The sequence below is a fragment of the Anolis carolinensis genome, chromosome 5 (assembly GCF_035594765.1).
Source record: "Anolis carolinensis isolate JA03-04 chromosome 5, rAnoCar3.1.pri, whole genome shotgun sequence".
Taxonomy (NCBI): domain Eukaryota; kingdom Metazoa; phylum Chordata; class Lepidosauria; order Squamata; family Dactyloidae; genus Anolis; species Anolis carolinensis.
In genome coordinates, this window is record NC_085845.1 from 94,521,623 (window position 1) to 94,547,551 (window position 25,929).

Genomic DNA, 25,929 nt, shown 5'->3' on the forward strand with positions numbered 1-25,929 from the left:
CCATTGCTCCAAAGTCAGCATGAAAGGTTTCCTGTGTTGCCGCTGTGGCAGCGTTCACCGCTTGCCCTCCACTTTCACCATGGAGCCTGACTGGAAGTCACTGTGCATGGGCTCCATAGTGAAAGGAGAGAACAAGTGGTGAACAACAGGCAATTCAACCCATCTGATGAGGTCAATATGTATGGCTGCCTTTAAGAGAGTTCAGAAAATTTAGCTGCTCCAAAGGGATGCAGCCAGATTGTTCACTGGGGATGGATACAGGAATTTCACCTCTCTTGTTACAACAGTTCCATTCACTGCTCATTCCTGAGCACAATTCAAAGTGCTAGTTATGAGCTATATTAAAAACCTATACGGTTCAGGTCTAAATTTTAGAAATAACGTTATGTTCCTGTATGAGCCTGCTCCTGTTTTATGATGCTCTGGGAAGGCCTTCCTATTTATTTATTTCTTTATTTACTACATTTATATCCCGCCCTTCTCACCCCGAAGAGGACTCAGAGCAGCTTACGAATTAAATTTACATACAATATTATATTATTAGCATAGTACAATACTGGCAATAAATTACTATATTGTACTATATCAATTGGGGCCCCTGGTGGCACTGAGCTGCTGAACTTGCGGACCGAAAGGTGCCAGGTTCAAATCCCGGGAGTGGAATGAGCGCCCATTGTTGCTCCACCTTCTGCCAACCTAGCAGTTTGAAAACATGCCCATGTGAGTAGATCAATAGGTTCCGCTCCAGCGGGAAGGTAATGGTGCTCCATGCAGTCATGCGGGCCACATGACCTTGGAGGTGTCTATGGACAACACTGGCTCTTCAGCTTAGAAATGGACATGAGCACCAACCCCCAGAGTCGGTCACGACTGGACTTAACGTCAGGGGAAACCTTTACCTTTTACTATATCAATATATTGTAATATTATTAGTAATATTACATATAAAATATAATATATAATTAATATTATTACATTGTATTATTAGTATTATATCATATTATTATCATCCTATCTATTCCTCCACTTGCTCAGAGGGTGTGCCTTTTCCCTGGATGCTTCTAGGCTCTGGACGTCCTGCCTATACCGTGTTTCCCCGAAAATAAGACAGTGTCTAATATTAATTTTTGCTCCCAAAGATTCGCTAGGTCTTATTTTCAGGGGATGTCTTATTTTTCCATGAAGAAGAATTCACATTAATTGTTGAACAAAAAAATGAACATTTATTATATACTGTACAGTAGTTGTCATCACAAACCAGCATAACCACACAAACTTTGAATCTTATCAAGAATTTGTTGTTACTACCATTATTTCCATGTACAACATTCTATAGTATGTACATTTACCGATCCTGCATGCTCTGGTGTCTGTTAGGCGGGCATGCTTTCAAACAAAAACTTTGCTAGGTCTTACTTTCGGGGGAGACCTTATATTTAGCAATTCAGCAAAACCTCTACTAGGTATTTTCGGGGAAACAGGGTAGGCATTAGACTGCCACTCCCTGTCTTTCCATAATCAAACGAAGACATTTTTATTCAAAAAAGATTTTGAGAATTTATTTTGTAGGGGACAATACACTGGATTTTTATTTAATGTATTTTAATGGTGTCTGTTCTGTTTCAGGGTTTTTAAAGTCATTTTAACTTTACATGGTGGTAAATCTCATCTATGGTGAGGTCTGCACAGCCAAAATAAAGTGGATTCACCACTCAGCTGCTCTGAATACCCTTTGGCCAAGAAAACTCTATAAAATACATTGGGTCATCATAAGTTTACAGGCAACTTTAAGGTGCACACAGACACACAGAAATATATAATCCATATATTTACACATCCTGGAGCTATTTTAAAATGAAGGGCAGTTTTCAAATTTTAACAATTATTATAGAGTGTGTGTTTACACATACGTACATATGCATTCAGTTCTTGCACCATATTAAAACAAGTCATTGTTTTGCATTCCCCGATCCTCTGCCTTCTCCACAATGCTTTCAGTCCCAGGAGAGTACAACCAGTTTCCTTTTTTGAGCAATGTCACCTCAGCAAAGCAATTGTATTTCTACTATTTCCAGCATTGCTTGAATTAGTGTGTAAAAGGATGGATCCATGCGGATTGTCATGTGAAAAGTGTCTGTAAATGCAGCAACAAAGCTTTGAAATTAGTGTATATATTGCAATTATGCAGAAGGTATGATGGCAATTATTCTTATCCTGATATGTTTCTGTTATCTAGGATTGTGCGATTGCTGTGAAATAGCTTTGTGCATTAAAGTCGTAAGTCATTTTTTTTTTTGCTTCAGAATTCAGGAGTGCTCCAAAACAATCCATTTAAATATCCATTGAATAAGTGTTTTTTTTTAATATTATTAAAGCATGATACTGTAATTGTTAACTCAGAGATCTCTGGCTACATCTAGCTGCTGCTTATAGGGGGAAATGATCTTGGTCACAGAATATATTGAGTAAAATGAAATGGGTTTAAAATATGAATTGCCTCCTTGTTAGTGACAGAAACCTTGAGGCTACTTTCATAATATAAACATCCTATTGACATTAATCTAATAAAAGTTCTATGGTAGAGTGTTTATTTGAAGAAGGAAGCTTCTTATGATGGTGAAGCTATGTTTGCACTGGGGGAAATATTGTAATCGGTTTTGTAATTTGCTTCATGTTTTCGAACTATAGAAATTGGGTCATGTTACAATAATAAAATTTTAGCTTTGAGTTAAAGGGAGAGTCACAAATGTCTGTTTGGGATGTTTCAACAATTAAGAGGTAATTGCCTATGAAACAGACATCATGGCATAGTGGTTTGAATGCTGGACTATGAGAACAGAGTATGAATCATGCTCAGGCATGGAAATTCAAACAGTGAATCACATTCCACTTTAGAGGAAAGCAAAAGCACCCCCCCACACACACACACATATTTTGAACAAATCTTGTCAAGAAATCCCAAGGATAGGTTCATCCTAGGGTTACCGTAAATCAGAAACAACTTAAAGGTACACAACAATAATAACATCACTGAAGCATAAAAAACATCACTGCTAGTATAACATGTAGAAGAAATAGTATTCTGCTACATATTTTTATTCAGGCTACATAATATTTCATGACCCCTGCCATTATTGGTTAGTGCTGACACTAGTTCTTGTCCAAAAAGCTATAATGGCCCTGGTTGGGAAAGAATGTATTGATAGGGGATGAAATAGGGCCCTTCCACACAGCCATATAACTCAGAATATGAAGGCAGAAAATCTCACAATATTTGCTTTGAATTGGGTTATCTGAGTCCACACTGCCATATATTCCAGTTCAAAGCAGAAAATGTGGGATTTTATTCAACTGTGTGGAAGGGGCCTTATTTCAGTTAAAAATCTTTCATCAAATGGCTACAGTTGATTGACTGTGGGACCTTCCACACAACCCTATATCCCAGAAGATCAAGGCAGAAAATCTCACATTATTTGAGAATTGACTCAGATAACATAGTTCAAAGCAGATATTGTGGGATTTTCTGCCTTGATATTCTGGGACATAAGACTGTGTGGAAGGGCCCTATATGCTACAGTGACACTGTGACTTCCAGGACATACTTTCTGAGTGGTTTGAAATACCAAAGTTTGGCAAAGTTATTTTTGTGGATTATAGTTTTGGAGGAGGGATTGCAACTCTACTGGTCAGGCTGGGTTCGGAATTCAGGAAGTTGTAGCCACGCAGTGAGGCCCCTTCCACACAACTGAATAAAATCCCACATTATCTGCTTTGAACTGGGATATATGGCAATGTGGACTCAGAAATTCCAGTTCAAAGCAGATAACATTAACATTTTTGGCAATTATTCTGTTGGAGTTCAATTATAATAACTTCAGTATAGTTCTGGACTTTCATTTCCTTAGAGTACAGGTATTAGAGGCCTTCCAGACAGCCCTATATCCCAGAATATCAAGGCAGAAAATCCTACAATATCTGCTTTGAACTGGGTTATTTAAGTCCACACTGACATATATTCCAGTTCAAAGCAGATAATGTGGGATTTTATTCAGCTGTGTGGAAGGGGCCTTAGTCATTATTTTCACATGGAACCAAAATGATCATACTCTAAACAAGCCTCAATATGGAGCTGGCATGGCTTTGCTTCTTACTATATCAATGTTGTTTGCTTTAAGGCAGGGGTCCTCAAACTTTTGAAGCCGAGGGCCGGTCCACAATCGTTCAGAGGGGCCAAATTATCATTTGAAAAAAAAAATACAAACAAATTCCTATGCACACTGCATATTTGTCTTATTTGTAGTGCAAAACAACAACAACAACAACAACAACAACGAAAGAACAATACAATATTTAAAAATGAAAACAATCTTAACCAACATAAACCTATCAAGATTTCAATGGAAAATGTGGGTCTGCTTCTGGCCAATGAGATAGTCAAGGTAATTGGGATTGTTGCTGTTGTGTGCCTTCAAATCATTTCAGAGTTTGGCCGAGCCTGAGTCTAAAATTATTTATTTATTTATTTACTACATTTATTTACTACATTTATATCCCGCCCTTCTCAGTTGGGGACTCAGAGCAGCTGTATATACATACAATATATTATATTATTAGCATAGCACAATATTAGCATTATATATTACTATAGTGAACTATACCACTATACTGTAATATTATGTGTAATATATAACATATAATTTAATATTATTATATTGTATTATTATTAGTATTCTATTGTGTAACATTATAATATTTTTATCAATATTATATGTATATACAGTACAGTAGAGTCTCACTTATCCAAGCTTCACTTATCCAAGGATCTGTATTATCCAAGGCAGTCTGCCTTTTAGTAGTCATTGTTTTTGTAGTAAATGTTGCAATGTTTTGGTGCTAAATTTGTAAATACAGTAATTACTACATAACATTGCTAGGTATTGAACTGCTTTTTCTGTCAATTTGTTGTAAAATATGATGTTTTGGTGCTTAATTTGTAAAATCATAATGTAATTTTATGTTTAATAGGCTTTTTTTCTTAAGCTCTCCTTATTTTCTAAGATTTTCGCTTATTTAAGGTTCTGCCGGCCCATTTATCTTGGATCATAGAATCATAGAATAAGTGAGACTCTACTGTATATTATATTATTAAAACTGATATAAAAATATTATATTATAAAACTGAGGGCGGGGGCCAGGTAAATGACCTTGGAGGGCCGCATCCGGCCCCCGGGCCTTAGTTTGGGGACCCCTGCTTTAAGGCATACAAATTCAATAGGAATCACCAATGGGATCTATTGAATAATGGTCACAAGAGGTAGAAATTTCATAGCTGTGCCATATTATTTATAATGAATATAAGGCTAGTTCTGCTTAGTATTTAGAAAATATATAATTGGAACCCTGACATGGAACTTCTGCTATGTTGCAATTAATCCAAAGTCTGGTGATTTTAAATTTTTATTGTTCCCACTTATTTAAGAATTGTGCTGAAAATGATTATCACACTACACTTTTGAAGCACTGTTACTCTACTTTAACTGCTATGGCTTCCTCCCATGGATTTCCAAGGTTTTTAGTTTAGTGAAGCCCAGACTATTTTGGCTTAGAATTTCAAAGACCCTACTGAAACACCAAATTCCAAAGTTTGTCAGGAGGCAACCATAGCCATTAAAGTGGAATAACCACATTTTAACAGTGTAGTGTGATAATCTCCTAGAGGTCTTACTATACTTTTGTTTTAAAAAAAGGAAAGAAAAGACAGGTGTTCAGAATTAATTATAGTACCCTTGCAGCATCTTAACATATTCTATCTTACATAACATATTTTTTGCCATTTGAATACATTAAATAAATTATTAGAAAATAGGCTCAATATTATGGAGCTTTTGGCTGTAGACCTACGCAAGACTATTAATGAGCAACTAATATGGGCACAGTGCCTGAGGAAGAGCTGGTTTTTTTCTTTCTTTTTTTGCTGGAGTGAATTTTCTAACATTGCTACAGAAAGTTGAATGAACATACACAATAGTTGTAAAATAAGCTGGCTGATTAGACAATTCCCAGAGCATTATTGTAGAAATGGTTATAACATCGATCAGTTCTGAAACTAAATAATGTATTTGTACTTTCCTTTAAAATTTTGGTTCATTGATTTTTTAAAACCATTTTCCATATTTATAAAAGGGAGATAATTTTCAAAATACTGCTTTTGCACTGAAGGGAGATCTCAATTTGAACTGGAAGAGCCAAAAGTAAGTGTTCAAGCAGAACAAAACCTGGCTGAGTTTCTACAGAGACCTTAAAATATTCTTCATTTTTTCTGCTGTGTGATAGAAACATAGGTTTAACAAACATGAATTAGAACCAAAAGCATGACTATAATTATTTTGAGAACTCAATATAAATCAATTGAGCCAGAACATTTACCAAGATAGTAAACTGGTGAGCTGAGAAATTTCACTAGCTTTTTATGTCTCTTTCTAATAAAGTGATCAGTCAGCAAGAAAACACTCAAAAGGGCACTATAAGTTGTGTAGAACCATTTAAACAAAATGCCCAACTGAGGCACAGTTCAGGATTATGTGCAAAAGAAAGATTCAATGTCTCCCTTCTGATAAATATGGAAATGTTACCTTGAAAGTTCAGAAACAGTGTTTGGTTAATTTATAGGTCCAATTTAGCACTTTCAGGTAACATGTGAACATGCCTTAAGGCTGAAAACAAGGATTTATTTTCAGATTTCTTAATCATGCCAGTCCCTTGTGAGTATTTAGGGAGAAGAGATGTTTTACACAACTTGACAAAGGCAGCTAGGGATGTGTAAGAACTTTTCCCTGTTTAGGTTTATTTGGGTTTTTAAGAATGGATTTATCTAATTTACCTGAGTTTGCAAGACCTAGCCAGGGCTCTTGAAGGTCTCTTAATTACAGGGTTGCCATGAATTAAATTTGACTTGATCACAAGTAACAACAACAACAACAAGAAGAGGTCCGAACAGTAATGGATGAGCTTAGCCAGTGCACTTTTATGACCTCATCAGACGGGGGAAGAATTGGCAGCATGCTCTACTTTGCCACTCCTTTAAGCACGGAACCCACTGTCTCCCATTACACAACACACTACTACTTCCAGCGGGGCTTCATGCTCAAAGGAGTGGCAAAGTGGAGCATGCTGCCATGGCGGAAACATGAGAGGCTTCGATCAATGGGCTGAAGTCGAACCATTGATGCTTCTCGTAGAGAGATCTCCCTGCCAGGTGATGCCAGGTGTGGGGCGAAGGGTTTCCAATGCCTCCTGATGGCAGTCACCAGATTTGCCATAATGCATGGCACAGCAACCAGTGTGAAGAGGTCCTAATTGTGAACATCAGACAAAGATCTTTAAAATCATATAGGAGAAGAAAACTTACAATGTTAGAATCACAGTCCTTCATTTTGTCCCAGATGTTACTTCTGTTGTCAATTGAGGTAGTAATTTCAATGCAGGCAAAGGCCATTCCGCTTCTTGGCCATATGAGGACTGGAGGCACAGTCAATAAAATGTCAACTCTATTAGCAGCAGCAGAGTAACTTCTCTTGAGACCCAGGCTGCTCTGTCTTGTGCAAAACCAACTACATATTTTTAAAGCAGAGAACATGCAGTTTCTCAGAAAGTCCCCATACGGTTACATCTGGAAAAGGTTTATTACTGCACAAACAGAATGTGACAATTGTGGTCCACATGAAAGAGATTTCACAATTGTTACACAAATTAAAAAGACTCTTTTTTGAAATCTAAATCTTAATGGGGGGTATTCATTTGTTTATGGGCCCCTGGTGGTGGCGCAGTGTGTTAAAGCGCTGAGCTGCTGAACTTGCAGACCGAAAGGTCCCAGGTTCAAATCCCGGGAGCGGAATGAGCGCCCGCTGTTAACCCCAGCTCCTGCCAACCTAGCAGTTCGAAAACATGCCAATGTGAGTAGATCAATAGGTACCGCTCTGGCGGGAAGGTAATGGTGCTCCATGCAGTCATGCTGGCCACATGACCTTGAAGGTGTCTATGGACAATGCCAGCTCTTCGGCTTAGAAATGGAGATGAGCACCAAACCCCAGAGTCGGTCACGACTGGACTTAACATCAGGGGAAAACCTTTACCTTTACCTTTTTTGATTCATTTGTTCCACTATGGCTAAAGGGATGCTTCAAACATCCTTCAAATTAGGAAATATTTCAGTTTAGCACAACTTTAACCACTCTTAGAGAGGATCTACACCAGGCATGGGCAAACTTTGGCCCTCCAGGTGTTTTGAACTTCAACAATTCCTAACAGCCAGTAAACTGGCTGTGATTTCTGGGAGTTCAAGTCCAAAACACCTGGAGGGCCGAAGTTTGTCAATGCTTGATCTACACTGACCCATTCCATGACGTCGATCCAGAATGCTGAATGTCAGCTCAGTCCCAGGTACAGTCCCCACATTGACACCTCCCATGCTGCAGAGGTAGGAAGGAGTCCCCACTACCCGTGGGCACACAACGTATTTAAATACTCTTGGGCAGTCATTGTAACTTGCTCCCCCCCCATCATCCTTGTCACTGAAGTCTCTGATTTCTACACATTTTTGCCATTGAATGCCCTGACATCAAGCAAAGGAATTGTGTTTCCCCAATATGTGTTTCTTCACAAAATGATTCATCTGCAAAACTCTAGGATTTTCAAATGCAGAGACAATAGTATGGAGAAAAAAATCAATCTTCTTCTGCCACAAAAAGAAACATACAGTAGCTCATATGTGAAACAGTCAAGAATAATCATTTGTGGGCTTTACTACTTTTGACTGCATAGGCAGAGGGAATAATGTCAGTTATATAAAAAAGAAATCCCAACATATAAAAAGAGAAATGCTATCATAACACGAAGTGCTAATCTAAAACAAACTAGTTTCCAGTACAGGTTGAGTATCCCTCATCCAAAATGTTTAGGACCAGAAGTATTTTGGATTTTTACTTTTTTGGATTTTGGAATATCCATATTTGCATATACATGAATAAGGAGATATCTTGGGAATGGGATCAAAATCTAAACATGAAATCTGTTTATGTTTCATGTGTACCTTATATACATAGCCTGAATGTAATTACATAATATTTGCAATAATGTTACATATGACACAAAGCAAAAAAGAAAGCAAAAGTGTCATGATCTGCAGACATTCTTAGATTTTGGACTACAAGCAATCCTTTTTCCAAAATGGTTGGAACCAGAGGTGGTTTGGATTTTTTGTTTTGTTTTGGTTTTGGAATACAGTACCTGTATTTGCATATTAATACATCTTGGAGTTGAGACTCATGTTTAAACACAAAATTCATTGATGTTTCATAGATATACCTTATACATAGCCTGAAGGTTTTTTTATACAATATTTGTAATAATTTTGTGCATGAAACAAAGTTGGCATACAGTGAGCCATCAAAAAACATCCATGTAGACAATTTTGGATTTTAAAGTGTTTTGAAATTCCACATAAGAAATCCTCAACCTGCATTTTAAATAAATAAATCCAAACACTCACTTCCTTTTTTACTTTTACATTCTGAGGGGATGCCGTCAAGTCATAGACACATTGCCTGAATTTGGTTCTCATATGTTTTGGCTTCCACTGTGTGTAAAAGAATATGGGTCAATTTGTTCTCCTAAACATTTTATGTGCATGTAGTCTAATGAATGTTTCAATGTGTAGGTGGGCTGCTGAATTTAATTGGGTGGTCTTTTAATCAAGATTTTCTTTTTAATCTGAATGTTATTATTGTCATCTGTGTTTGGAGACATTTTAGGTTGACAGACAGAAAATAAAATATTCTGTTGGAAAAAGAAGTAGTGGTAGTAAAGAATTATTGATCAATCACAAGCTCAAAAAAAAAAGGAAAGGGAAAATTTCCAGCCTGTTTGAGACCCATAATGCATATGATGCAGAAAGTTTGTGGTTAAACTGTTTGTAGCAGATCGTCTCCCTAAACCAACAGATTTATTATCTCATCTGTCCTCCATTTGTGGTTCCAGTTTTGCACCCTGTCACATCATTGTGCCAAACTTTTTTGTAACAAAGACTTGAGCTGAGGCTTCAGGGTTTGAAACTCGGCTGTTACGAGAAGACTGTGATTGTAGAAAAAATGTCCAAAACAGTGCCATTCTTTTGTGAACCGCAAGTCAAGTGTATTAACAGAACAGAGCAAAAAGGCTCCTCTAGACTCGGTCAATGCCTCCAGTCTCTCCAGCTTTGACATTCATCCAGATTTTCTCTCACTGTAACTGAGAATATACAGAGGCCATTGGAAGACCTGGGAGATGTAAATCTCAGCTGGCTTTCAGTATAATTAAAAAGGACACATTCTCAAAGTGCTGGATATGTGATCAGAGAGCAGAATGGCTATTGTTGAACCAAACTGAAACCTAGGAAATGGTGCTGATAGCAAGGTCTTGAAAGGGGGAAGTATGAAGTCACAGGAATACACCCAAGGGAAAGAACCTGGATACGAGCCATCTAACCAGCTGGTTTACTGAGGACAGTGATTTACCTACACAGCAGATGAGTGGTGGCCGCTGTCACTGGATGGACTCTGTGAATGACTCTCAAAGAGTTTTGAGCATGTGTGCTTCATCCAGGTCCTCGCACATCATTTTTTTTACAATGGAAACAAGTCATCATTTTGGAGAGAGACAGAGAGAAGAGCTATGCTCTGAGCATTTGATTAAAATTCCAGACAAATTCCAGTCTATTACTCTTATTAGCTAAATAATAATAAAAAGCATCTGCACAGCCCTTAAATACATTTTAATGTGATTTTACAAAAAGAGCTTACTAAATCTAATTCTTTTTTTGTATTTGGGGTTGCAGTGGATCTCTAATTATTTTTCCTTGTTATTTTCCACAGGGGAACAATTCATTTAGGCAACCAGCTGGTAAAAATGATAGAATTTCTAAACTTATAGTAATTATATAAACGGTTGCATTTCATAAAATGTAGCTTGTTGGTAAGTTTATGACTTAAAGTTGTAACGATCCCATGAGCCACTGTGCAAAAAGTTTCTGTGCACTGTGCCAATTGCACTTTAAATATCTGCTACCTAGTTCTGTGAAATGGTTATTGCCTTGTTAAAGGGAATTTTAATGTATTGGGTGGATTTTATTTTATCATTTTGGTCAATCAACCATTCCTTCTGTATTAATTTGTGTGTGTGTGTGTGTGCGTGTGCGTGTGCGTGCACGCGCACATATGCTTCATTTCAAAAAGGAAGAAAGCACTTGTTTTGCATAGAACATTCTTGTACAGGTTATAGAAACCTTGATTTTTAAAAAAGTGGAGGTGAAGCCTCCCATAAATCTGGAGACATGCCAGCCACTCTGAATGAGGATAAGAAAATAACTTTGTGTCCCACATGTATTCCCCCCTTGAGCTTCTTGGTGGAACATTAGGATATAAATACAATAAATAAACTGAGCTAGGATTAAGTATATGAAGTGTAGCTCACATTTTTAAAAGATAAATTACAAAATGTTTTCCATTTCAAATGACATGATATATACGGTATACATGAATGTTCCCAAGAATCCAAATTCCATGTTTTGTGGGAGAATTTTTGGCCAGCCTTTTCTAGCTGATCATTGTCCTTTTACCAATTAGACTTGGCTAGGTAGACTAGGATTATAGAAGCCCTATCTCTTTTTTTCCATTTTATACAGGCCGTGTCTTCCTTATCTGGAAATTTAAAACACTCTAAAAAAACAGACATTTTGTCACCAGCCACCTACTTCCAACTTTGGGGAAAGGGGGCTAGTCACATATCCAGGACCCATTGCACTTTCTGCAAGAAGCCCTAGCAAAGGAAAGAAAAGAGGACAGAGGGGGACACTGCTTACACAAGATCCTTGTAATAATAATAATAATAATAATAATAATAATAATAATAATAATAATAATATACTTTATTTTTGTATCCCGCCCCATCTCCCTAAAGGGACTCAGGGCAGCTCACATGGGGACGAGGCTCGTTACGTCATAAAATGCAATATCAAATACATTTAAAACACAGCACATAAAACAAGCATATAAAACAGCATATAAGCAGTAAAACATGGTAGCAGTAAACAAGGCACTGTCCAAGATACTTCTGTGCTCAACTTATGCCTAGCCAATAGCAGGCTACATGCCCTTGAAATGGCTGTAAAGATGAGTGTGGAGCACTTTGGCTACTGTCTAAATCCAAACCTGAAAGAATTAAAAAAGACTAGGGGCATTTTCTTCTTCATTCCCTGTTACTTTGCTTAAAGGGCAGAAACTGTACTAATGGCCCATGAGAAAAAATTTCAACAGGTGCTGTACATGTGACTATTCCCTTTCCCACCCATCTCTAATTTACTATGTATATGCACAGAAAAAGATCAAGCATTCCAGGTAAATGAAACTCAACCTGTATTTGACTGGTACCAATAACTCCTTTCAGTTTTGTACTATTTCTTTGATATCCATGAAGCATACTACATTCAATTGCTCATTATTTCTTTGCTCATGATAAATTTTAAAAACTCAATGTTAAACAGATACTTTTTTAGTTGTGGTTCTTCGTTTGAGAGCAAAATCAACTTGAGTTGTGTTTGTTCTCCTCCCCCTCCTCCTTGTCCTCCTCTTCCTCCTTTTTTTTCATGACTGGCAGAGGTGATGATAAAGTGGGATGAAAGCAAGGACTGATTGCACAGCTGCAAAAGGTCTATCCCCCATTGAATTTACTGGATGACTGATGAGATTATTATCCCAGATGGACTTTACATCTTTAGAGTGTATTGTAGAGCAGAGAGAGTATAAATCCAAACTTACTAATTAGCTTTCAGCGTTTGTCTATAAGTTACATGTCTGTAACCCTTTTAAAAATAAAAATTTAGGATAATGACCTAAAATCTGTTTTCTACTTTGCTCTTTCTCCATTCATTCTACAATCATTTCACATTCCAATGTGACTCCGTGGCTGACCATTTTTGTCTCATCAAGCATTGACCCTGAATTTGCCCCTACATCCCAGTTCTATCCACTGCAGTTCTTCATCTCAATGTCAGAGGAGGGAGACCTTAGTGCAAATCTTTATTTAACAAAGATAGTTCCTGTTGTCTTGTATCCAACCCTAGTATGTGTACGAGTGGTGGGATGGTGTGAGATATTGTTAGTCTTTATATATTAACAGTCTCCTTGTGAAGAGAAAAAGCACGGTATGAATGATGATGATGACAACAACAACAACAACAACAACAGTATCAGGGTTCTTTAGATTTTGGTCTCCTCTAAAGCTTGAGTTAACCCTGGCCTTGTCTTTCTCAACTGCTGAGTACGCCTGTCCTGTCTGGCTAAAGTCTGCCCATGCGAAGCAGGTGGATATAGCACTAAACGAAACATGCAGAATAATCACAGGATGCCTTAAACCTACATCTGTTGATAAACTTGCCCCTCTGACGTGCAACGGGAAGTTGCTGCTAACTGTGAGAGAAATAAGGTCGAACATTGTGAAAGCCACCCACTGCATGACTATCAGCATCCTCCCACCAGACTCAAATCAAGGAACGGCTTCATGAGAACCACCACTCCTCTTGATGTTCCTCCAGCAGCAGCAAGGGTGTCTCTCTGGGCAGCTAAACCTGGCAATTCCAACTGGATGGCCCCCCATGAGGGTCTTCCTCCCAGGGCAAACCAAGAATGGGCAACTTGGAATCCCTGAACAGACTCAGAAGCGGAGTGGGCAGATCTAAAGACAACTTGGCGAGGTGGCACTACCTGGAGGAATCCTCCACCTTGTGTGACTGTGGAGCAGAACAAACAACTCCGCTTATGTATGCTTGCCCACAATGTCCTACCTCATATACAGAGGAGGAGTTGCTTAAAGCTACGGACAATGCGGTTGCTGTTGCCCGCTTTTGGTCTAAAACTATTTAGTTGCTTGTGATTTCCTCTTCTTTTTTTTCATCATTTTTAATATGTATTTGTTATGCAATGCTTTTGAAACGAAATAAAATCCCTTTAATGTGTGGTGTGTTCTTGGGAGGGGAAGTTAAAGGTGGGAAAGAAATGTAGTACACTGTGTTAAATCTTTTATATATTGTATTTTAACATGTTATTTAACTATTTTAATTGTTTTATTATTTTATTGTATTATGATATACTGGTAGTGATCCTGCCAGTTGTGTAAGCCGCCCTGAGTCCCCTCGGGGAGAAATATCAGAAATAAATAAATAAACACAGTATTATATACAAAAAAATATTATATACAAAAACTCCTTCCATTCTTGAAGCATTATTTTGCTTCAAAATCAACTGTCTGCTGCTCCTCAAAAACTCCCTTTCCCTCCTCTGCTGAGTTATCGCTATCTTCCTGTCAAACTCATTATCTCTCTCAGCTCCCACATCCAAACTAGAATGTCCACCTGGCACCCGGAGATCCAACCTTGACTGCTGTGAGGACTGCGATTCAAAATGAGTGCTTGCAACCATTGTGTCTCAGTGGTCCCAGAATCCACTGGGACAAACTCTGGCTGCATCTCAGGCCCAAACCCAGAGTCCTCTGGTAAGGCAGGTGCCTCTGGCAAAGCAGGTGCAGGGACAATTACCAGCTGAATGGGGCCAATCTCAGGCTGGACTACAACAGATGACTGTGTGGGATAGTTTTCAGCCTATGACTTAATATTGTTGTAAACCACATTGTCTCCTGAAATTCCTATTGGGATGTTAATTTCCCCCTCCTCGTTATTTTCATATGCTTCACTTGAAAAGGAGTCATCAGTAACTTTCTTCAGAAGCTGGTTGGTTTCCTCAATACACAGTTTTCCCACTTCTTTTGATAAGGGGGATTTGTTTGGGTGGCATATCTTTACTGTCCTTCTGTTTTATTTTAACTGGTTCATGGCAGAGTATGGGTGATACTTTAGGTTTGGCATTTTTTCTGGTTCCATTAAATTCACTAGTTTGGTTCCCAGATTGTGAGCCTGCCTGCAAATTGGGCTTTGAACTGGGGATACTTGAACTGAAAGAACTACTGCTGCTTTCCTTCTGTACGGGTTTTTCTATAGATCAGTGTTCATTGCTCTTATTAGTCGGGGAATTAATGTATTCCCACTCCCAGGAGAGTTCTTTCTACAGGTGAGGTGGAAGTAATATGTTAAGACCACTTTGGTGGAACGAGTTCTTCCTGTCATATCCAAGAACTTTAGTCAAACTTTTCAAGACGATGGAGGAGGGTTTGCGTAGTTGGAGTCTGAGTTCTGTTTTATCATCTCAGTGTGGTGAGAGGTTACTGTCAGAGCTTTTTGAAATCTCAGTCATTCTCTTCATAGGCTGTTTAATTCACTGACTGAGGGGCAGGTGAGTAAGGCCCTTGGAATCTCACATTAATGTGGAATATATAGGTCTACTGACCTGAATACTAGCTGCTCTTTCTCTCTCTTGTTTCCTTAGCCCCTTCTTCCTTCTTTGCAACTCAACTGACCTCTGCTTTAATTTTTTCTGTTCTTCAGTCCTCTTTTGTCACTCTGTAGATAGTTGTAGTTTATGTTCTTCATTTTTCCATTGCTGTTGCTTCAGCTGCTGCCAATGAAGGATCTATGAGCATTATTTATTTGCAAGTTGAAACCTCTAAAGTCCCTTCTTAATATTAACTCACCAGGAAGGCTCTCCAGAGTAATTTTCCCTCTCTTGGTGTTCATTTCTACTGTACTCATAATCAATTTAATTTTTCTCTCCACCTTTTTCCACAGTCCTGTCAATATGATCCTTCAGTTGAATATGCATTTATCATTTGTTAGACTCGTCTCAAATAAATGGGTGCTTCATCAATTAATCAATGGTTGGCCTCTGGCTATGATACTTTACTTCTCAGCCTTCAATAATGGGATATAATCTTTTTGACAATTTCTTTGATTTCAACCTGAGAATTGGGCTTTAGGTAATGACAGACAATGGATGCAAGTCACAGTCGTTCTTTCTGTCTTTGTGACAGCTGTTACGCACTCACATCTTCACTGTTGCACAACCACGGACTCTTAGAAGGTGGTCAGGGAAGAAGACTAAAGGTGCCTCTGCCAAGGAGTCTTCCTGGAAGTGGGTGCCCAGGAGATGGCATGACTTTCTACTCAGGCCCTGGATGATGAGGCTACTTTGTCTGTCTTTAGTAATCTTTAGTAATATGACAATCAGATGTTATTAGGCATGCAAATCTTTAAAAAGTGATCTGTAGCTTTCTGATGAAAGGTGTTAAAATATCTAAGCAGAGTTTCTTTTGATTTTTTTTGGTGCACTTCATTATATGACATATGATCCTTAATGCTGCTTACTTTCCTGAACTCAGCTTAATACCTGACATTTCTTGTTCTACAGTGGCGATCTTTGTTGGAGAACTTCGAACATCACTTTGCTTGTATGGGAAATTAATGCAACGGTAATGTGGCTACTGCAATCTCATGTTCTCTTTCTTGGGAATTGCAATGTATATTGAGTGTTTCCAATCTATGGGCCTTTGTTTTATTGGTATGCCATCTTTCCCTTATGATGTATTTCTCCCAAGTCTTCTTGAGTGCAGTTTCTGCGTAACTTTCTGAAATTGAAGGTTCATCTTTAAATGATTCTACCTTAAATGAATTGTCATCTTTTTACTTGTACTTAGTCATGTACAACACTAGCCTGCAGGTTGTATAGCATTACCACTCTTAGTTTAAATTTCGTTTGATTATTTTAATCTTGTGAAAGAGGCCTCTTATTCTTCCTTTTTTTTTTGTTATCACCTTCTATTTCTCTGTTGGTTATGTTAGTAATTCTACTTGTCCCTGTACACTTGTCACAGAACAGTTTTATTCAGAGTTCTGATTATTTTATCCCCTTTTGCTTTTGCATCTTTTCTGTCTTCAAGTGCATGAAAAATTTCATCTGTCATTATTTTTGGCTGCAGATCACATATTTTTGCATTCCTCCCTGACAATATTCTTGCTATCAGTCAACAGTATTTTAGTCTCTCAACCAATTAAATTTAATAGTGCAAATCTATTTTTTACATTATGTTTAAATTCTATGTTTTCCAGCTTATATGAGGATTCTTCAAAAAGTTTCTACTCTATTTATTAAGAATTTCAAAACAAATTACATCACTTTTCTACATAGTCACCTTCCTTTGTGATGCATTTTTCCGAGTGTCATTCCTACTTTTTAAGGTTGTCAGCAAAAATGTATTTGGTTGAATGCACAGCCATTGATGCGCTGCTGCTTTCTCATCATCATCACATGAAAATCTTCTTCCCCTTAAAGTTTCTTTGAGTAGTCCAAAAAGGTGGAAATCAGATGGCACTAAATCTGGACTATAAACTGAGTGTTCCATAATGTCCCATTTCAATTGTCTGAGGGTTTCCAATGTGTGGACTGCAGTATGGGGCAAGCATTGTTGTACAAAAGTGCCACTTCCTTAGACAGGCTTCCTCTTCTTTTAGAGCCGATTGTGGGTATCAGTTCTCTGAAGTATGCCACATTGTGTCACAATCCACTCATAGCCTACTCTACAAAAGATAACTTTATTCCTATACTGCGTTCATATGTGGAGATGAATTTGTGCTCCTGGCACACCTTCTACCCACAAAAAGTGCATGACAGAATGCTGTTATTCTTTGGTACAATTTATAAGTTTCACACAGCCATCTTCACCACAGCATGACAACTCTTATACTAAACTTGCCAGACAGACTAGCCACATAGCACTCACAGACATGGACAATTACTGATACTTCCACCCTCTCTGTTTCCAACAGAAATACAAAAGTGCAGAAACATTTTGGAGACAATGGTATTTTGTCATAATGATTGGTTTAGTGTCTTCTTTAGTTTATTTTAAGTATTAGCAGTTCCTGATTTAGCTCCTGATTTTGTTTTTGCAGAAAGAATTGAGCTTCTCCATGTTCTGTTTTTGATTATTTGTTTGCTTGAAGAATGAGTTTTGATTTTAAAAAAACAACAACTGTTGGGCTCACAAAATGTAATCAGACGCACTCGTGCTTCATTTTTCAATCCTAAAGCAAAGTTTCCTATCATCACTGATTTTACAGTTTCTACTTTTGCATCCCAGTCAGCTAAGATTAAAGCTCCTGCTAAATATCTCTCCTCAGTTGTCTTTGTATCTACTTTTACACTGAAGGCTTCTTGTTATAGCAACCTATACTCTCATTTTGTTTAATGCCATTCACTTAGATTGTGTAATAATTTAAGAATACATTTTTTGTTTAATAATTATGATTTCATCTTCTATGACTTTCAGTATTACATAAAACTAAGATTTACTTGTAAAGTAAGTACAGTTTTGTGATGATATTAAAATGTTTCTTTCTTCTTCTTTTTAAAGAGCAGACATAAAGAGCAACACAGAAATTATTATATTAGCAAGAGTTGCATTTAAATTTTGGGTACAGTATGTAATCATTGTGGGATGATTGCAATTTCTATATGAGTCTGAGAGGTAAATCTTTGCCTAAGAAATGGGATCATACATTAGAAGATTAGAGGGGCTTGCTTTGTGATCCCACAGCTGCCGAAGAGGTTTTTATAATCGCTTAGGCCCCTTCTACACTGCTATATAATTCAGATTATCAAATCAGATAATCCACATTTTAAGAAAGTTCTTATGAAGGGTATGAAAGAAAAGAGTGGTGGAGGGGAAGAGGAAGTGGGATAGTTATCTCCTGCAGATCTTTCCATCTTGGAGTTAAGCAAATGGCCAGAAAAGTTATGAAGTCTAATTTACACCTACAGAAGGAAGATCTAATTTTCTGACAAAATGACAACTTGTTAAGCTAATTAAGTGTCTATAGCTACTAGTGCCCAGCAGAAACACTGGCACTAAAGAAAATTCCCAGAAACTGAAGGGGAAAATGAATTAAAAATAACAAAAGCAATATGGGAAAATCCCATTGAGATTTATATAATTCAGTTTCTTAACTGATCTTTTTTCATTGTTAAGAGAAACATAACAATGACCCAATGCCACCTGAGGCAAATTAGGGAAAATGAAGAAATTCTTAGTGCAACCAACAGACAACTCATTTGGGTACTAGGCAGGTTCTAACACACTACACCTATATCTGTATCTGTATCTCTGTAAATCTGGAAGACTAACAATAATAAGAACTGGGACCTATCCAATTCTTGTTTAAGATAACATAGAAAAGAAATTTACTGTGTTGGCAAGTAGTGGAAGAGGAATGTACACATTATGTTTTTACATACTACACTCAACAGAGCACAAAAACAGTCATTAAATAGTAGCAGAAACATGTTTATTCAAAGCTGGCAAACTCCAAACCATTTTAACTCTTTGAATCATCAGAGATTGATGTCCTATCAGTCTTTCATCAAAGCAATTTTGGTTCCAATGCCTTTGGGCCAAATGAAACAGTGCAATAGTGGGTGCATCTGCATTTTAGAACTGAAGTAATTTGACACCACTTTAACTGCCATGGCTAGAGCCTGGCTTTGTCCAAAAAGCAGAGTGGCAGGAGATTAAAAACAGGACAGGTTGAGGCTCCAACTATACTGCCATATCATGAACTTGGAACTGCATAATATGGTCAGTGTTGACTCATGTAACCCAGTTCAGTGCAATATGGTACATTGCAATGCTTTAGCATTTGCTACCACAAGATATGTTGATAGCCAGATACTTGTGGAAAGGGGAATTGGACAAATATGTGGTGGACAAGGCTATCAGTGAATTATATTTATATACGTATTACCTCTAGTATAGGTAACGGTACAATAGATTTCATGTGTTGGTTGAGGGCTTATTACAGGTATCTTGTTTACTATTGTAGGTGAAGATATTAAGCTACATAGAGCCTTTATTCTTTTTATGTTACCTCTGCGAAATCATACAGGTATTTTGGTGGTTTAAAACATAATTATCCAAATTCCTTTTTAATGTGGTAAACATATGTGGTACAGTGGAACCTCAACTTAAGAGCATTCCAACTTAAAAGCATTTTGAGTTAAGAGCCATTGCTCGGCCAGGCGTTTGCTTTGACATATGAGTAACGTTTTGAGTTAAGAGCTAGAGCCAGAGGGAACGCTAGCAAAAGAATACAGGGCTTTAGGGCTTCAAGGGAGTAGCCTCTGTGCCTTGTGCCTCCGTGCCTTGTGCTCTTGTCCATGTTGGGAGATTGCTGTCCGCTTTGCTCTTGTTCACTTTGAGGAATTTTGTGATAGTTGATTTTGTGTGGTTTTTATTCCCAGTATGTTTGGCTTCATGAAGAGAGAGAGGGAGAGAGAGCAAGAGAGGGAGGGAAGCTGGAATGAGCATCGTATGAGGGAAATTCTCCTTCTGCCTCTTCACTTTGTGATTTGTGCTTTTTTGCCACAACTTCATGCTTCTACCATTTTAAAGTTGATCTTTCTGTTTTTATTGTTCCATGTAAGGGTGCATTTTTAATTTAAAACATATAACAAACAATGGGGGCAGAGTGGGTTTAGGTGGCCAGAATGGATTACAGTAGAGTCTCACTTATCCAACATAAACGGGCCGGCAGAATGTTGGATAAGCGAACATGTTAGATAATAAGGAGGCATTAAGGAAAAGCTTATTAAACATCAAATGAGGTTATAATTTTACAAATGAAGCACCAGAACATCATGTTACACAACAAATTTGGCAGAAAAAGTAGTTCAGTACGCAGTAATGCTATGTAACAATTAATGTATTTATGAATTTAGCACCAAAATATCACAATATATTGAAAACATTGACTACAAAAATGTGTTGGATAATCCAGAACGTTGGATAAGTGAGTGTTGGATAAGTGAGACTCTACTGTAATTACAAATTTGCTTTGATAAGAAGAATTTGAGAAGAAGAAGAATTAAGAAGAAGAATTGATAAGAAGAATTAAGATCCTGGTCATGGAACGAATTAAGCTCACTGTATCACTGTATTAAGCTCACTCAAGTATCACTGTATTTTTCATTTCTGTAGTTAATAGCAGTGATTACAAGTCCAAAACCATCAGGGGCCAAGTGTCAGTTGGGTTGTACTTTATACATTTCTCATTCCATCAATGCAAGAGGGCTTAAAGAAGATTTTTCTCTCACCCATTTGATGGAAACCTCAAACAAGTGACTTACTCGCCATATTACTATCCTTCCTGCTATTTCTGCATGTTGCACACTTGAAGATATCTGTGTGCTGGAACAGCAAGGCTTAGAAACAGACTTTCAAGTGTTAAAGCATTCAATTTGGATAAATATATTCCCTGTTTGTGGCACAAAGTAGTATTGTTTCTGCTGTAAATTTTATACTGTTCTGATTTTCAACTGTTAACAGATGGTGTTTTGATCTTATACAGTTATGTGATTATATAAATTATTCTGTTTGTGTCTGGCCTTCATGAACATTTTTGGAAAGCTTCCTTTTTGAAAAATATCAGCTGATAGTAATGCCAGCCTTTCACAGCTTTGGGTCTCCAAAGTTGCAACACCATTCCTCCTGATTACTTACTATGACTGCTTAGGATAATGGCAAATGTGGTCCAGCATCTGGGAAATGCTTAATTTTCCCTGTACCATCTATAAACCTACTCAGGTTCTGATGTAGACTAAGAAATAAATGAAGTATTTTATTTGAATCATGATACAGAAGAGTCTCGCTTATCCATCATAAACGGGCCAGCAGAACGTTGGATAAGTGAAAATGTTGGATAATAAGGAGAGATTGAGAAAGAGCCTAATAAACATCAAATTATGTTATGATTTTGCAAATTAAGCAACAAAACAACATGTTTTACAACAAATTGACAGAAAAAAGCAGTTCAATACACATTAACGTTATGTAGTAATTACTGTATTTATGAATTTAGCACCAAAACATTGCAATGTATTGAAAACATTGACTACTAAAAGGCAGACTGCATTGGATAATACTGAACGTTGGATAAGAGAAGGTTGGATAAGCACGACTCTACTGTATTTGCAATGTATTAAACAGATACTGTTATAACACTGTGTTGTACAATCAGATCTCCACTAAGCTTGTGTAATCTAGGTAAACTGCGATCTGTTTTGGTGTCCCGAATTTCAATGAGGGTCCCAATCTGTTTTTCAGGAGCCTCCTGAATTCAGGAGGACATAAATCCATTATGGGGGGTGGGACTTCCCAGGCTCCCCTTCCCATCATTTTAGGAATTATTTGTCCTTATATCCTTCATTAAGACCTGGATTAAAAACATCTGAGTTAAGATGCAATCCTTTCCCTTCTTTCTGTAGAGGTGACTGGATTTAATGCTTAGTTAAAGCTGTTTCTACTCTAGAGGAGACAGGCACTGAACTCTCTTCCTGCAGCACACAGCTTTCCATTATTTTAAGGAGGCTTCCCCACTTCCCAGGGAAGGAAGAGCAATGACCTGGAGCTATCCTACCATGGGCTTCCTTTTAAAAGCCCTCTCTTTTCTCTTGATTTGCAGTCCCTGGAGTGGCCCCCTTTCCCCCTCGTGCTTTTCCTTCTAGCGGCTGCCTCTCTTCCACATCCCACTTAACAGTCACTGTTCTGTTGCGGCTGAAAAAAAATTGAGGTTGAGCCCTTACTGTTACGACCTTCCAAACTAACCAAATAAGCTATATTGGCTGAAGGGAACAGACCAATCAGAATCTGTGCACAAGTCTCTACATTCACTTGGATTAGGGGTGCAGGACCCCATAAAAGTGGAAAAATTGAATAAAAATATTTTGGGTTTTTGTTTGTTTGTTTTTAAAGTGAGATATCAGCTCTCCAGGACCTCCAGTAAGCTTCTATGGTCAAGCTCCGACAGAAGTTGACCATAAACTCACACTGCAGGACCTAAAGGTTCCCAGAGATGTCATATTAATCAATCTATAAAGGGTAACTCCTCCAGTATGGAGGGTCGGCTGCATATCTATACACATGAATGAGCTTCATTGTGTTCAGTGGTGTTTTCTTCTCCCCTAGATCTGCATAGGATTGTACATATGGTGTACAATATGATAAATGTCTACCCAGAAGTGTAACCGATTAAGTTCAATGGGATTTGCTCCAGATTATGAGTCATATAATAAAGCAAGACAATTTTTTATGGTGTGGAACTCTTAAGTTCAGAACATACATTTTGTTTCATTTTGACATTGATTTTTATGCATTTTCATAATAAAGTATAATTGGAAATAGATTTATTTTTAACACTGAATAATAAACATCTGTAAATCTAAGTTATCTCAATACTCTAAAAAGGGGCATCTGTAAGGAGTGCTTTGTTAAGTATGAAAATTATGCCAATCAGGTTTTGGGCTAAAAGGAAGATTAAACGACCCAACCAAAACCTTTTATTTGGCAGATTCTCTTTCTGTAATGTTTGTAAAAGAATCCTGTTGACCACTGCATAGTAACCACAGAAAAGTTGGAGCAAAGAAGAAAATTGTTGAAAGCATGCAGCAGGGAGTGAAATGATCTTTAAACCAATATTCAAAATACAATTCTTTGTCTAATTGTTACAAGTGGGAGAATCAGGTTAAAATCACTGTAAGAAAAATAATTGGGGAAACCATGCAGGAATCAAAAGCATGATGAAGCAAACAGATGGTTAGGGTTATTGTTTGTCCAAGTCATGGTCACAGCATGTCTCCATCCTTAAAATGAGCATGTCTACATCCCTGCTTGTAGAACATTGCTATTAATTCCACTTATTATGTTAATTAATGTTCTTTTAATCAATCTGGGTTTTCTTTAAAGGACGTCTCTCAGTACAAAAAATATGTCCTTCCCCTAGTATTTCAGCTATACTTTAGTACTGCTTATGACCCCACAGAAATAAACAATCAGGTTTGAATAACAAATGTGCTGAAACTAATTTAATTCGGGAGGAAGAAAATTAAATTTGCATTGATTAAATCAGTGTCATTGCGATGCTCTTCAGTTGCTCTTCATGGATGCTCTAGCAGTCACTGATTGCAGTGTTATGCTACAAAGAAAAAAAGGTGAAATCCTTATGAGAATTAACGTATCATTGGGAAAGAGATCAATGGGAAAAATGTGGAACTCAAGCAGTCTCAAATCTTGACTTTACCAACAATTGTCAATTCCTTGAACCCTTTGAAGGACCAACTTCCTAAACAATGAGTATATTAAAAATGGAACTTAGCTGTAATGGAGAAATTGATTTATTACATCAGACAAGCAAGAGAAGAAAAAGACAATACCACATTTGATATAGATTGATTTCCTTTTATAGATAACATGACCAATATAGAGAAAAACCAAAGATGCATGCCAGTAACACATGCCTATGGACAGAACTATTATGTAATCTATATTGAAAACTGGTAATAACAATCTCCCAAATTGTATTCTTGAATATCATCATCTTCTTCAATATACATATTGTTATCATACATAGTTCTTTACAAGAAAAACAATGTTTTCTTGCAGTATGTTTGTAGACCACTAGGTCTTTTGATGTGTTTAAATGTCTTCCATACTATCAGTGTGTTTTGTTCTTAACAAAAATGCATCTTTTAAGGATGCTCTAATGTTGTATTCATACTAAGAAGTTGAAAACCAATCTATTGGATCTTGTGATTTCTTGATTCCTTACCAGGTCTTCCCTTTTCTTGTTCCCATCCCCTTTTTCCAGGGCTTCTTCAAATGAAATAACCTTTACATTGAATAAACCTTTTGATAGAATAATTCATGCATTTTTATGTGGGAAAGGAGGTGCAATACTTGTAGGGCCTTATCACAGACACCTCAGAAAACACATTAGGCAACTCACTTTTTAAGGATGCTAGATGAGGACTAGATATCTGGCAGAGCCAGCCCTAGGTATTTTTCAGGTGTAGGCAAACAGAATTTTGGCACCCCCCCCAAACCAATCACTGAAAAATAAAAGCGTTGGATAAACAAAAATGTTGGATAATAAGGAGGGATTAAGGAAAAGCCTATTAAATATCAAATTACATTAAGATTTTACAAATTAAGCACCAAAGCATCATGTTTTACAACAAATCACCAGAAAAAGCAGTCTCGACTGCGCCCCTGTATGTTTTGTGCCCGAAGCGACCGCTTAATTCGCCTCATTGTTGGACCGGCTCTGATATCTGGTCACCCATCTCACAACTTGTTTCCTTTCCATATCTAATAAAATAATGTGTGTCAGTGATATTATAGCCGAGAGATGACTCCTCCCAAACCATTTCATATTCCCTTATGTCACTGTCTTCCTTTTTCTTTCTTTTTCTGTTTTGGTGGATCTTGGCCAACCACACAGTTTATGAGCTCCATCATAGTGGAGAAGTGTAAAAACATATTTTTGTTCCTACAGAGCTGCACAGTTCCAAAATTTAAAAAATAAACTATAAAAGGAGACAATGGGAAAGCGGAAAATGTTTATGGTTTTCCTTATAAGCTTTCTCTGACTGCCATTGTAAGTGTGGGATGAAAAGACAGGGGAGTCAAACACTCCCTGAAAGACACATCACTGGCACAGAAGATGAGATGCAGACGAGTCTACCCATCACACTTAAAAAAAAAAAAACTTCACTTCTGGCATGCACGGCAAAAATAAAGATGTTTAAAGTTGATTTTTTCCCATTTTTCGAAAAGTACTTATGGTAGATTCTTTACCTACAAGTGTCTATGAGTGATTGACAAAATGTACCTTTCATTCTCCACAGACACCAGTAGGCAAAAAGCATCAGAGATGGAGTATAACCGTGTGATAAGGTCTCTAGAGAACATACACTTGCAAAGGGAACTGACAGTCTGCCATTGTTTATACACATAGTGAGGAAAAATTTACATTTTAGTTTTCCTGACTTTCTGATTGGGTTTAGAGGTATTGTGAATTCATTGCATGAAGAAGGGAGATGCTATAGATAAAGAGAGTCGCCGTGT

General features: G+C 37.5%; 1 protein-coding gene across 2 annotated transcripts in view; it reads left to right on the forward strand.

Annotated features, from left to right (window-relative positions):
• Positions 1–25,929, forward strand: part of sema3a (semaphorin 3A) — a 239,982-nt gene that overhangs the window by 60,177 nt on the left and 153,876 nt on the right. The window lies entirely within an intron of this gene.